This window comes from Talpa occidentalis, unplaced genomic scaffold (assembly GCF_014898055.3).
Source record: "Talpa occidentalis isolate TD23 unplaced genomic scaffold, MPIMG_talOcc4v2.1 talOcc4.13, whole genome shotgun sequence".
Lineage (NCBI taxonomy): Eukaryota > Metazoa > Chordata > Mammalia > Eulipotyphla > Talpidae > Talpa > Talpa occidentalis.
Window position 1 is genome coordinate 73,346,069 of NW_023601322.1, and position 13,611 is coordinate 73,359,679.

Below are 13,611 nucleotides of genomic sequence, written 5' to 3' on the forward strand. Positions count from 1 at the left end.
GATTTGGCTTTGCTGAGTCTCTTCTCTCAGTTCAGCTGGCACACTGGAGCAGGTCACAGGTGATACTTCCCCAAGGCTCAGGACCTTTATAAACTGAGGGTAGTAAAAGTAAAGTGCATAACACTAAGGATGTGGGGTACCTCTTTAGCTTCTAGATGCCAAAGATTGCTTATGACCTGACAGTCCTACTCTCACAGGTTGACAAATAGGTTTTTCTGTTGCTGGAGTTGCAAAGAAATATTTTAGACCCTTGTTCACAGACGATGACTCAGAGGCAGGAGGGGAGCAGCAGAAATGCAAAATGGCAAAGGTTGTTTGGTAATGGGCATGCTTTTTGGTGAAGGAAAAGACAAAATTTTAAAAAAGAAAAAATGGGAAAAAATGGTTCAGAATATACTATGGCATCTCCTTTCTAAACTTGTGCTGGTTGTAGGTAGGAGTCAGGTACTGGGTGCTTACCAGGGGACTCGCTTCTAATGCATGTTGATGAAGAGGGGCTTTCCTTTGATGTGAGAAAAGGGAGATCATGTTGGGGCATTTCTTGATAAGGAGCCTTCTCCTGGAGCTTCATAGAGTTCCCTGCTTTTTGAGATTCTGTATGTCATAGCCCCGTGCTTGTTCTCATGCTAGCTTGCTGGTTTACCTTCATGATGATGAGCTCTCACACGATGCCCTCCCCAAAGGCAACAGAGTGCAAAGAGAAAAAAGATACAGAGGCAGAGAGTGGAGGCCTGATACTGGGGCTCTTGGAGAGGCAGCATAGCAGATGGCTTAGGAGAAATAAAGATATTATGGAAGAAAAATTGAGCTGAAGAAGAAATATACATATGCAAATTGGAGGGGCTCAGTGGTCTCCAGGCAAGATAAATAGAATGAGATCTATATGAAGCTGTAGCCTGCTGACCTGTTGAAACAAATATGTGTGATGAAGAAGTTCTTTGTACACAGAGGCAGAGAGTTAGTATAGCTGCCTGCCCCCCACTCTGCCCTATACCTGCCACCCATATTTTAATAGTCATTGAGATGTTGCTGCATTTGCTTCCTTGACCCTCTTTTCTTCTTTCCTTTCTTGTCCTTTCTTTTCACTTTTTAAAAAAAGTGATTTATTTATTTATGCATCAAGAACTGGGGTACAGGCCAGAAGTGCAGGGGGTGAGAAGATTCACCCAGAGACAGAGTGGGGTACAGAACAGGCAGACTGAATGAGATACACTACTGAAGGGAGCAGTGGGTGAGACAGGAGAGGTCAGCTGCACCATGTGGGTTGCTCCCTGGCCAGCCGGATGTTGAACTCGTGCTGCAAGGCTGCAGATGGCTTCACAGTGCAGTGCTTAACCCCTTCCTCCACCAGGGAGGCCTATCTTTCTTTTAACTTTTGCTGAAATATTTTAAAGGAAATCCTTAACATCATATCTCTCTATATTTTTAGTAAACAGTTCTAAAAATGTGGACTTTTTCTCACATGACTATGATGCTCCTGTCACACCTAATGACATCAACAACAGACTTTGGTATTGTCTGATGATTACCTATAGAAAAAATTTCCAGTAGGTTTTCAAAGTGTCTTCACAATTGGTTAGTCTTAGTGATGATCCAAAGTCTGTATGTTACATTTGTTTGTGAAGGTGGTTTTTAAAGATAGGTCCTCAAGGTTCTTGACATTCCTGCCTTTGAAATGGAGACTTACCCACCTTGCCTTGAACATGGGCTGGATTTTATGGCTTGCTTTCCATAGAAAAGCAAGGCAGGAATAGTGGTAGATGACTTCCAAGGCTGGTTCTTGAAAGACATTGGATCTTCCCCCTTGTACTCTCTTGGCAGGTTCACTGTGGGGGGAGCTGGGTGCCAAGCCATGAGGGTACTCAGCCTGTGGAGAGGGTTCGTGGGAGATACTGAGCCTTTTGCCAACAATAGGAGAAGCTGACTGGCACTGTGTGTCTATGAACAAGGATGCATGTCCTTGGTTGCAGGCAGACCTTCAGATGAGTCTGCTGCTCCAGCTCATCCCTTGCCTGTCACCTCTTGGGAAGCCCAAGCTTCTGCCACTAGCCAAACTCAGCTCTCAATTTTTAGTACTCAGAAATTGTGAGATAATAAATGTTCAGTGCTGCTCTAGGCCTGTAAATTTTGCAGTGAGAGATGCCTAGTTATTTTTCTAAAGTCTAAATTCCTTGGCGATCACAGAGCTGGCAAAGTTGTCATGAACCTCACAGGCAGGTTAAGTAAGTGCGGCGTGATTAGCCCCTGACTCGAGGTGCAACTCAAAGGTCTAGAAAAATGGTAGAATCGTCTGCTCCCACGATGTTTGGTTTCTTTGTAATGACAGCCTCAGTCTGTACCATGGACCATCAAGATGCAAGATGAGAAAACACAGGAGGGAAGGTCCTGGGATTCTTTTTCTAGGGATGTGATACATATGTGCCGATAAAAAGTCTGTTTCAGTCTCGCCCTGCTTATTGTGCTGTAGACATCGAGTCAGTGGTTGCACAGAATGTCCAACCATCTGGATTTGCCAGCTTCTTTCTAGCATCATTTAACTTGCTCTTTTGTCCTCCCTGATTCCTGCAAATAAAGTCCACTCTAGAATCTGGATTTTAGTACAGTGTCTTTGGCAGGAATATGCCTTTGGTGTTTGTGCATGAAGTGGTGAGGTTCAGGAGGCACCCGATGTCCAGGTAGATCATGCTCAGTGGGGTGAAGACTGTTGGTGGGTCAGGGTGTCTGGCAACATTTTTTTTTTTTTAGAGAAGTTTCTTTTTTTTTTTTTTAAAGATTTATTTTATTTATTTATTATACAAGCACTGGGTACAGTCAGAAGCGCGGGAGGGTGAGAGAATTCACCAGAGCCAGAGCGGGGAGCAGAGCAGGCAGAAGGACCGAAGTACACTGCTGAGGGGAGCAGCGGGCGGCAGGAGAGGTCTGCGCGCCATGTGGGAACCCTCCTCCGGTGACCGGGGAGCAGCCGGGGATCGAACTGCTGCAGAGGCTGCGGGCAGCTTCGCAACCCAGCGCTCAACCGCTGCGCCACCGGGGAGGCCCTCTGGCAACATTTTTGAACTCATGGACAGAGGGGAAAAATCCTGTGTGCAATTGTGTAGTTAGAAAAATTTCATAGCCCACTGTGGGGCACAGGTGGAATCTAAGAATTTTACAATCAACCAAAGTGGTTTTTGGGTGTGAGTGAGGGCAGTGAAATGACTGATTCTGATTTGCAAAAGTTCAGAAATATATGCCAACCACTTATATTTCCTGGGGGATAAAAGACCTCAACAGTGGATGTAATTTATTCATGCATTCATCTGTTAGTTCACCAAATATGTGAGAACTTCCCATGTGCCCAGGCACCATGCTAGGTAGGGATTAGAACTTGAGCTATTCAGGGAGGAGTGAAAGAGGGACTTGGACATAGAGGACTGTGTGTGCAGTGGAGGGCCAGGTGGTGAGCCTGGACAGGTGACACAGAGTGAGATGTCCTGGCAGTCATTGTGACTCCAAGCCAGCCCAGGGGCCCTCTACAGGGCAACCTGGTTGCAGGTGGGGCCAATTAGCTCAGCAACCCCCGGCTATGGGCAGTGCAAGTGTGGTGGAGTCCTTCTGCTGCAGGAACCGGGACAGGCAGCAAAAGCTGAGTGGCCTATCCAAAGTGGGCAAGCAGGGCACCCTGGAGGAAGGGTCCCCTATGCATATGACAGGTAGCAGTGCTGGGAGGGGGAGGGTGGTTCAGTTGCCATGAGGGTGGGAAGCAGAATCTGCTGATGGGTGGGCCTTCTAGAAGGTTCTTCAGCTGTTCCTGGAGATGGGCTAGGCACTGTGGAGCAGACAATTCCCAGATATGGGCAGACAGCAATAGAGATGGTTTCCCTAAAGCCCCCAGGTTCTGCTTGAGGTCTCTTCTCTCTGCCCTCTAGGGTCTGCTGATGTGGAGTTACCCCCTCAGGGCCAGCTTCCTCAGGGACCACAGGCTGCTCCACAGTGGTCAGAACACAGGCCCAGGTTGTAGTCTCTACTACAAGCCACCTCTCCTTAATCTAGTACCCAGGCCCGGAGGCCCTGGGTCTGACGGAAGGTTTCCTGCTTCTTTGGCAACTGACTCTGGATTGTGGTTTCTCAGTGAGCGTGACCTGTCAGCCACAGACACCTGGGGAGCTCGTGGGTTGGTTGTGTGTGGATCTCCTGTGGCCAGATATCCACAGGGGTTGAGGGTTCTTATCAGATAATGCCTGAGCTGGAGTCTCTCCTGCCCACTGACAGGAAGGGCTGGAGAGGCTTTAGAGTAGCTGGAATGATAGAAGGAAGGAGAAGATGGAGCATCAATTTTAGGGTAATGGGAAAGTGCTCTTACTTCTCAGAGTGAATCTCTGGCCAGAATTAAAATAAGTGCCGGTACCCTTTGAAGGCAGCATCTGTGCTTTCTTACTGGGTGAGCTGCTCCCTGCACCTTTGGGGCATGCTCTGCTACTCAGTGAGCTTTACTCCCTCTTTCCCCCTGCCCCAGCATTGCCTTTGTCCTGCTTTATCTCTTTTCCTTTTTCTTTATTGCTGCTTACAAGAGTCAGCATAAAAATAACGTTGAGCCCATAATTCCCTTTGCTCTCCACCCTGAACAGGACCCAAATCCTGTTTGTTGTTATTTTTTCTCGTCTGTGTGTGCACTTCCAGCTTATAGACGCCCTTCCACTTTCTAGATGTCATATGAAGAGACTGAGCCAGGTGTCAGAGTGGTTGTGTTGTACCATGCTGAGTGGCTTGGAGTATCTCTTGACTTCTCTGGTCTCCTACGATGCTCTCATCCTCCATCTACCCTTCTTCCTGTCCTGTGTGCAGCAGCACTCACTGAAACAGCATGTCGAATCTTCTGTAGAGTGTGAGTGATTTGCTTCGTGTTCACCTCTGCCCACAGGTCAGGGCTCATCCGGGCTTGCCCACAGACCAAACTGTGCGTGGGACACTGTTGAATTTGATCAAGATGACTTGGTTTCAGCCTTTCCAAGGGAGCTTCCCAGGGCAGGTCCCTACATCAGGCAAGAAAAGTGTGTTCATGCTCAATTGTATCTTGTTTCTTCAGCCCATCTCTGTTGCTCATGCAGAGGGAAACTGAGGGAGCCCTGTCCCTGCACGCAGACTATTGGGAACCCCAAAGCAGACAAGGGTCAGAGCAGCCCTGTGGCCCTAAAGTGTCCTAGTCAGGACCAGAGTGTGCACTCTGGCCCCAGGCTCCAGCCCCCTCTTTTATATCTGGGACACAGCCAAGGAATTCAATGTCTCTCTCTTGATTGTATTTCCCAATCTTTTCTCTTTTTTGGAGTTTGTTTCATTTTCTGCTTTTCAGGTTCTACTGTGTTATCTAATTGCTCCAGAAGCCAGACAGATGGGCTGGTTTCTTTAGCCAAAAGGAAATGTAAAAATCATCTCAAAGTAAATGGGAGGCTCAGATGTTTCAGTTAACTTACACGCTTCTCCTCAGTGGCCAGTTTGCCATCATGAGAACTTTCTGTTTTTTAATAAGCCATCTGGGCCTGGCCGTACCTCCCTCCAGAAGGTGTCTAGCAGCTTTGCTGGAGCTGGTGAAGGAAACGTTGGCCGGAAATGACCAGCTGGCATGGGGTTCCCTGGACTTGTGTGGAATTGAGGATGCCAGATCATTCTGTCCCACACCTCCATCTTGTACCAGGACCTGTGGCCCTGGAAGACAAATGAACTGCCAGGGTCACATGGTTGGGGGTCACAGCTAAGCCTCCTGACTCCTGGTTTACTTCCTTTTTTTTAATATCCCAGAGCCTGTCAAAGAGAGGATCTTAGAAAGACCTTGTTGGAAGAATGCATGAGTGACCTTCAAGGGGAATTTCTTGAATCTTGGTGAGAGGGTCATGGTTGAGAGACTTGCACTCTTTTTTTTTTTTTAAAGATTTATTTATTTATGCATACAGGAGCTGGAGTACAGGCTAGAGGTGTGGGGGTGAGAAGATTCACCAGAGACAGAGCGGGAAACAGAACAGGCAGACTGACCAAAGTACACTGCTGAGGGGAGCAGTGGGCGAGTCAGGAGAGGTCTGCTGCGCCATGTGGGTTGCTCCCTGACCAGGGATCGAACTCTTGCTGCAGAGGCTGTGGACAGCTTCATAGGTTGTGTTTTAACCCCTTGCGCTACCAGGGAGGCCCCAAGAGAGACTTGAACTCTTAATCTCTCCACTCTGGACAACTTCAGCCACTGCCCAATAAGAAACCGGGTCAGTGATAGCCACATCACTTCAATATCTGGTCTTCAGTTTCTGGTTCCAGGACCTCAGTCAATTCCTCTCCTTCCATGTCCCCTCAAGTCCCTGGAACAGGTTCAAGGCCAAGAAGCAAAGGGCTCCTTCTTCACAGTCTCTCTACTCCATGGCCTCCTCCTGGTCTTCCGAGTCCCTTGCTTCTTCCTTCCTCTCATCTTCCTGTCTTGTCTTGCTTGCGCGCTCAGTCCTGGGCATTGCTTCAGGTGAGGTAAATGACCGTTTGTGGCTCAGTAACTCTTAATTTCCCCTAAATTTGAAAATAAATCCCATTATTATTGTGATCGTGGCTGAAGAACTCAGACAGTAACCAGTCAACTATTTGGTCACTGTCCTTGGCCAGTTTTAGTGCCCCTTGCTGCCCCGTATCATTCCTTGTCCTTCTGCAGTGCATTGTGTACAACAGAAGAACCTGATCTGATATTTTCCCACCTCTTTTTTTTCCTTCCAGTAGCTCAGTGTGGCTGAGGCACTCTGTCTCTAAGTCGCTTCATGCCATCTTGCGTCTCCCAGGGCCAACGTGTCAGTTTAGGAACAGTTGTGTGCAGCATGCAGGCTCATACAGTTCTCTTTAAGGAAGGAGTTTCCCTCTGATGATCTAGGAGTCCTGATCCTTCCAGTTCTCTTTCCAGTCGCCAGGGAGCGTGGACCCTGCTTCCAGTGAAAGAGCTGTGCTGCTTTCCTTTCCCCAGCATCTAGTTGCCTAGCGATAGGGTAGCTTGGGCCTCTTCCGGCCAGCCGTTGAAAGCCTTTTGCTGCTGACCATTTGAAGGTACATTGTCTCCCAGACGTTCTAGCTGTGGAGGCCCTGACCTGGAGGTGCGGGGTCTCTGGAGCGGTGTGGGAAGATGTGGCTCCCACCGGCTCTCACCCTTAGATCCGGGAGCAGGTCATTTGCTTATGCAGGTTGTTGGCTGAGCGCGCTTCATCTGCTGAGTAAGGAGCTCTTTCCCTCTCCGATGGCCACTTCCATGCTCAGAACAAATCTATGGAGTGATGCCTTCCACAGGCTGGAATTCGACCTCCCCTGCAGGCCCTCTCCCCACTCAGGACCAGGCTGCGGACAGAAATCCCAGACTGGCAATCAGGCAGCTGCTACCCTCATCTCGGTCTTTTCCCACCTCCCCTCTTTACATGTAAAACCTGCCTGTGAGTTCCTGCTGCTCCTTTCTTTCCCTTCCCTGTCAGACTCAGAATTCCTGATGGGGCTCTAGGGGTGATACCTGGGTCACCGCTCCCACCTTCTTGGTTTTTCTAATGCTGTCCTGGGATCCTCTGACCTGCCAGCCTCTGCCTGCTGTCCCCCACCTGCTCACTGTTTGAGGCTCCATGGGTTAATTTCAGCTACATGAAATGGGGCAACCTCTGATTCATGTGGCAATGGCACTTTTAAAACTAATGAGAGATGGACCTCCCCTGGTGGCGCAGGCAGTTGAACACAGCACTGTGAAGTTGTCTGCAGCCTCTGCAGCACTGGTTCGATCCCGGCCGGCCGGTGAGGGTCCCATATGGTGTTGTAGACCTCTCCTGCCGCGCCTGCTGCTCCCTTCAGCAGTGTACTTCGTCAGTCTGCCTGTGCTGTTCCCCGCTCTGTCTCTGGTGAATCCTCTCACACTCCCACAAATTTGGTCTATACCCTGGTTCTTGTTTAAATAAATAAATAAATCTTAAAAAAAAAAACAACTAATGAGAAATGATTCCAGGGTCCAGATTGGGGGAAGATGTTTATTTCCTACTTTACTGTCTTCCTCCTGAGTCAGAAGGTAAGGTGTTGGTGCATCTTTACCTCTCTAGGCCCTAAGGGGCCTTTTGATCCTACCTCTACCTAATATGGCAGCCTCTCCTGACCCTGGGCTCTTGAATAGATTGTCCTAGGACTGACCCTTCACAGTGCCTCATCCACCATTCCTGTTCCCCGACTGGTCCTGGTGACTACCTCCCCAGGTCTGTCTGGTGGGGAGTGGGTGAGACGTTTGTGATTTTCTCCTGCAGAGCATGGGAGCCATTTACTGCATCAATATGGTTCCAGCCAGGGGACTGCTTCTGGAATGGAAGAGGAGGTGGTGGTGGATTTTTCTTTTTTTAAGTTTCAGCTAATGTTCTTACTTGTCTGCTGTAATTTCTTAACCCCCACGGGGAAATAGTCATCTCTATTTCAGCTTCCATGAGGGTCAAGCTAAATCTCAGAGCTGTTGAAATGCCTTTTGTTGTTGCCAAGTTGGAGCCCCCCCACCCCAATTTCATTTTCTGTCCTGAAACTTCTGAAAGTCGATGGGGTCCCCGCATCTTCTCTTTGTCTGGGGCATAGTTAGCTCTGGATGTGGGATATGGTTTGTATAATGTGGAGACATGATTGAGAAGAAAGTGATGGCTCCCCACCTGCCTCTTGCTTTCGAATGTGAAGTTAACACACCGCCGTGCCATGGGCTCCAATTTGTAGCTCAGTCACAATTCAAACATTAACATAGGAGGCCCCAGACTTTGGGAAAAAAAAGAAAAACCACAAAACTGCTTTTATATAAAACAGTGCTTTATCTTGCATGTGAAGTGGTGATATGCCTTTCTTAATTTCATTCAGTAAAGGATGGGAGTAAAAGAAAGAATTGTTCAAACTGGCTTTATTTTCAATATTTGAAGTCTGATTGGTTTTACAAATTGAATCTCCTCATACTTTTTTGAAGCTGAAGGTGTATTATTCAGCTGGGATCCTCTTCTTGCACAAGGAGCTCTATTTGGAGCTGACGGCCCTGCCTGTCTTAAATCTATCCCTTCATTATTTCAGTGCACACCACACTAAAATATGTTAAATCCCACAACTGAAAGAAATGCCCTAGAGCCACACACACAAAAACCCTTTTGCTGCTTCTTTTGGCTCATTCATGGGGATAAAGAAAAATGGGATAATTCCTGAAGCAGCAGCATTTTTGGAGGAGAGTGAGGCTGGGCTGTGCCCCGTGGGCCTGGGTGAGAAGCTGCCCTTCCCTGTGGATGGGCCACCAGCTCCAAGGCCACTGCTGCAAAGAAGGTGTTTGAGGCGCTATCCACTGTGTTGTGTTCAGGGTGAATGTCATCTCTTGACATCAACTACCCAGTGTTCAGAAAGGCTGAGTACCCCAAAGGCCCCATGATGAGTGGCATGGCTGGCCTGGTAATCATTTTTTGAGCCCAGTTTCCCTCTTATATGTGTAGGTGAGGTGGGTGCAGGTGCAGGGGTCAGGCATAGGGATACTCATATGGAGGTCAGTTCCACACGGGGGAATTAGCCAAGGGTTTAGCCTTGGAAGAGTAACGAGGATGGTGTTTGTAATGAGGATGTACTCAGCTGGCCTGATCTGAGCTCTGGGTGTCAGAGCAAAGACCATGGGAGAGAGATGATGGAAATGATTCTCCTTTCAAGTGCAGTCTCAGGAGTGATACAGATGTTGATAAAATTTCTGAGCTAGACCCCTGGATCAGCAAATGCACGTCCATCTGATGCCCACCCCAAGGTATCTTACCCGCCCTTTTCCATGAGCTTGACTGCTGTTTTAGCACCATGAAGACAGCTACAGTCCCACACACCTGCACACCCTCTCTCAGGTCACAAGGGGCACTATTAATAACACCCCCTTCCACTGGGTAGATAGAGCGTCATCCTCTTCCAAATCTCCACATCTGTCAGTGTTTTATTATCTCTCTTCACACTCCTGTGAGTGCCAGTGTGAGGTCCAGGCCAACTCCCTCAGAGTTGAGAAGACTCCAGCTGGTGACCCAGGGCTGTTAGCCAGGATTTGGTAAAAGGCAGCATCCAGGCAGAGGCAGGGCTGTGAGGCTGATTGTTTCTGCGATTAACAATTTAAAAGCCTGGCGTGTGTCTGAAAGGTACTCCTCTCCTAAACAAAACAAATCACAGACCTGAGGAGTGGGCGGCGTGGGGAACACATCTCTGGGTAGAGCAGTCATCTACTGACAGGCTAACGCTGAGTCTCAGTAATAGGCCATTTTCCCCATCGCTGCACAGAACCAACCAACCTCCAAGTTGCATCTAAGTTCTCATCTCTGGATATAGTTTCAGCTTTTTTTTTTCGGGCAAAGTCAACACAGTGAAACTTGCTGCACTTTGAAATACCCTCTCACGATGGTGTTCTAAATTTTATATGAAAATAGAAAGGACCTGGCATAGCTTAGACAATTGAAAAGGGAACAACGACACTGGAGGACTTACTCTGCCAGATTGTCAGATGTGCTTTAAAGTGACTGTCATCGAGAAGGTGTGGTCCCAGCATGGATAGAGACACGTAGGTCAATGAAACAGCATAGAGCCAGAAAGAGATGCTGGCCTATGTGGGCCATTGATTTTCCACAAAGATGCCAGGGCATTTGATGGAGAGGCAGCAGTCTTTTTTTATCATGTGGTGCTGGATCACCTGGAGACTCCTCTGGGAAAAAAGGTCCTCAACTTTGACCTCATGCTACACACAAAAGTTAACTCAAAATAGATCATTGAGTTAAATGTGAGTGCTTGAACTATACAGTTCCAGAAAAAAAAAAAATAGGGGCATTCTTTTTGACTTTAGGTTAGACAAAGATTTGTAGAACGATAAAAGCACAAACTAGAAAAGATAGCATTGATTTTATCCCAATTTAAATGTTCTGCTTTTTAAAGATAATCTTGAAGTTAAACCACAGACCAAGAGACAATGTTTTCTATACCTCTATCTATCTATCTATCTATCTATCTATCTATCTATCTATCTATCTATCTATTCACACACACATATATATTTTATTTATTTAGGCATACAAGAGCTGGGGTACAGGCCAGAGGTGTGTGTGTCGGGGGGTAGGCAGTGAAAGAATTTACCAGAGGCAGAGTGGGGAGCAGAACAGGTGGATCTACTGAAATAAACTGCTGAGGGGAGCAGCAGCTGAGATGAGGTCTGCTGTGCCATGTAGGTCAGCTCCCTGGCTGGGGCTCGAACTTGTGCTGCTGATAGCTTCATAGTGCTGAGACTTTACCCCTTGTGACACCAGGGAGGTCCTTCAATATGTTTCTGACAAAGTTCTTATATCTTGAATGTATAAAGAATACTTACCAATAAATAATACAGAGACAAGTGACCTAATATTTATTTATCATTATTTGGAAAATCTTTTATTGAAGTAACATTGGTTTTTAACTATGTAGAAAAATCCATCTGTAGAGACTATATTGTGACCAGCACTAAACGCACTCTGACCTTCCCTCCGCTGCCACCTCATTGACTTGTCCACTTCCCCCTCCCTCTAGTAATCACTGTTTTGATCTTATAGCTTAAGAGCTTGATTTTGTTTTGTTTATTAATTAGTTTTGCTTTTTTATCTTCCACACTTGAGTGAAATCATATGGTGTTTATCTTTCACCATCTGACTGACTTCACTAAACATAATTCTTTCTAGGTCCAGCCATGTTGTTGCAAATGGCAAGATTTCATCCTTTTTTGTGGCAGAGTAGTATTTCATCGTGTGTGTGTGTGTGTGTGTGTATAAACACACACATACATGTTTCTATTTATATTACATCTTTATCCACTCACCTGTCAATGGGCATTTAGATAAGCACCCTAATTTTTTGAAAGGGCAAAAGATTCTAATATATTTCACACACACACACACACACACACACACACATATGATTGGCCAATAAACATGTGAGAAAATGTTCCATATTATTTGTCACTAAGGAAAAGCAAATTAAAACCACAAAAAGCTACCTCTATACACAAAGTAGAATGGCTACTTTCACAACCACACCTCATTGCAGAGGGACCCTTACTCCTTGCAGGTAAGAATGTACAGTGCAACCACTTTATAGAATAGCTGGGCAGTTTCTTATAAACTGAGCAGAGGCTTGCTTCAAGCAGCAAGCTTAACCTAGTCTAGACTCAATATGGCAGAAATTCACTATAACGAGACCTCTCAATTCTACTCCTTAGTATTTATCCACATGAAATGAAAACCTGTGGATCCTAAAACTTGTGCCTAAAAGTGTGTAACAGCTTTATTTATAATAGTTAAGTGTTGGAAAATGTCTACTAGCACTTGTGTGGATAACAAATCGTGGTATTTCCGTACAATGGAATACAACTCAGCAATGAAAAAGAATGAATTCCAGATAAATGTAATAACATGGATGATGCTCAAAAACATTATGCTGAATGAAGAAGTCAAGATAGCAAAGAATATGTAATGTTTTATTTATTTGAAACCCTAGAAGACAAATCTAATGTATGGTTCTATAGAGCAGATTGGTGTTTGCCTGGGGTCAATGGGCTGGGCTGGGCTGGGACAGTAGGGAACTCTTTCCCATGTTGGAAATGTTTTATATTTTTCTTGTTGTTTGTGGCAATTACAAATCTTCCAAAATCCATCAAAATATGATTAAAATGGGTGCAATTTATTGTAAGTTGTACCCCAATAGTTAAATTAAAAATACGGTACAAGACATATTTAAAAATAAGTGAGTATATTTCTGCTACGCTAGTACAACAATAGTATTGACTAAAAAAAAAAGAAGGAACATCTCTGGAACGTCTGAAGTTAGGGCCCTCAAGGATTATTGTCTGTGATAATGACTCCCCTCTCTTGTTGCCCCCTTCCCAAAACTTGCTGTCTGGATGGAAATCAGAGAAAACTGTAGGCCAGAGAGAGGCTTCCTGTAGGGTCACTCTGGCTGAAGACAGACTAATATTCAGGGACCATGTAGGGGATTTGCCAAAAATCCAGCAGGCCAAGGGGCAGATATTCAGACTAAATAAAGCACTGGTTTGCAGGGTCTTACTCCAATTCAGTCATTTAAGAAATGCTTTCTTGAAAGTGTCTTTTTTTTTTTTCAAGAAGTGGAATTGGATTTTGTGATCCAGAAAAGTGAATATTTGGAGTTGCTTTCCGTTAGACTCTGAGCCTCACGAGAAAGAGACTTGTTCTTGCTGACTTGCATTCCCAGTGCTTGTGCCTGGTGCACATGGGATTCTTCATGAATACTTTGATTGATTGTATGATTAGATGAAGTCAGGATGAATGGATATGTTTATCCAATGTGCTATTCAAGATAAGCTAGGTTATGCTGCTGTAATGCACACTCTCTGAGTCTCCATTTGCTGGAAGGACAGACGCTTACCTTTCACCAAAGACTACAAAGTCCTCTCTGACTGCTGGGGGCTGGAAAACAGTTTTCCATGTTCCTAAACAAGAAAGGCTGTGAAAGGAGATTTGGTGAGCACCGAGCATTATTTCTGCCATATTGAGTCTAGAGCAGGGAAAGCTTGCTGTTTGAAGCAAGCCTCTGCTCATGGCCTGAGGAGTTTTGCAAAGGTGAGCATCT

The 13,611-nt window shown here is 46.1% G+C and overlaps 1 protein-coding gene across 2 annotated transcripts in view; it reads left to right on the plus strand.

Annotated features, from left to right (window-relative positions):
• The window catches only part of FSTL4 (follistatin like 4), a 672,816-nt gene that overhangs the window by 188,856 nt on the left and 470,349 nt on the right, over positions 1 to 13,611 (plus strand). The gene's annotated exons all lie outside the window — the stretch shown is intronic.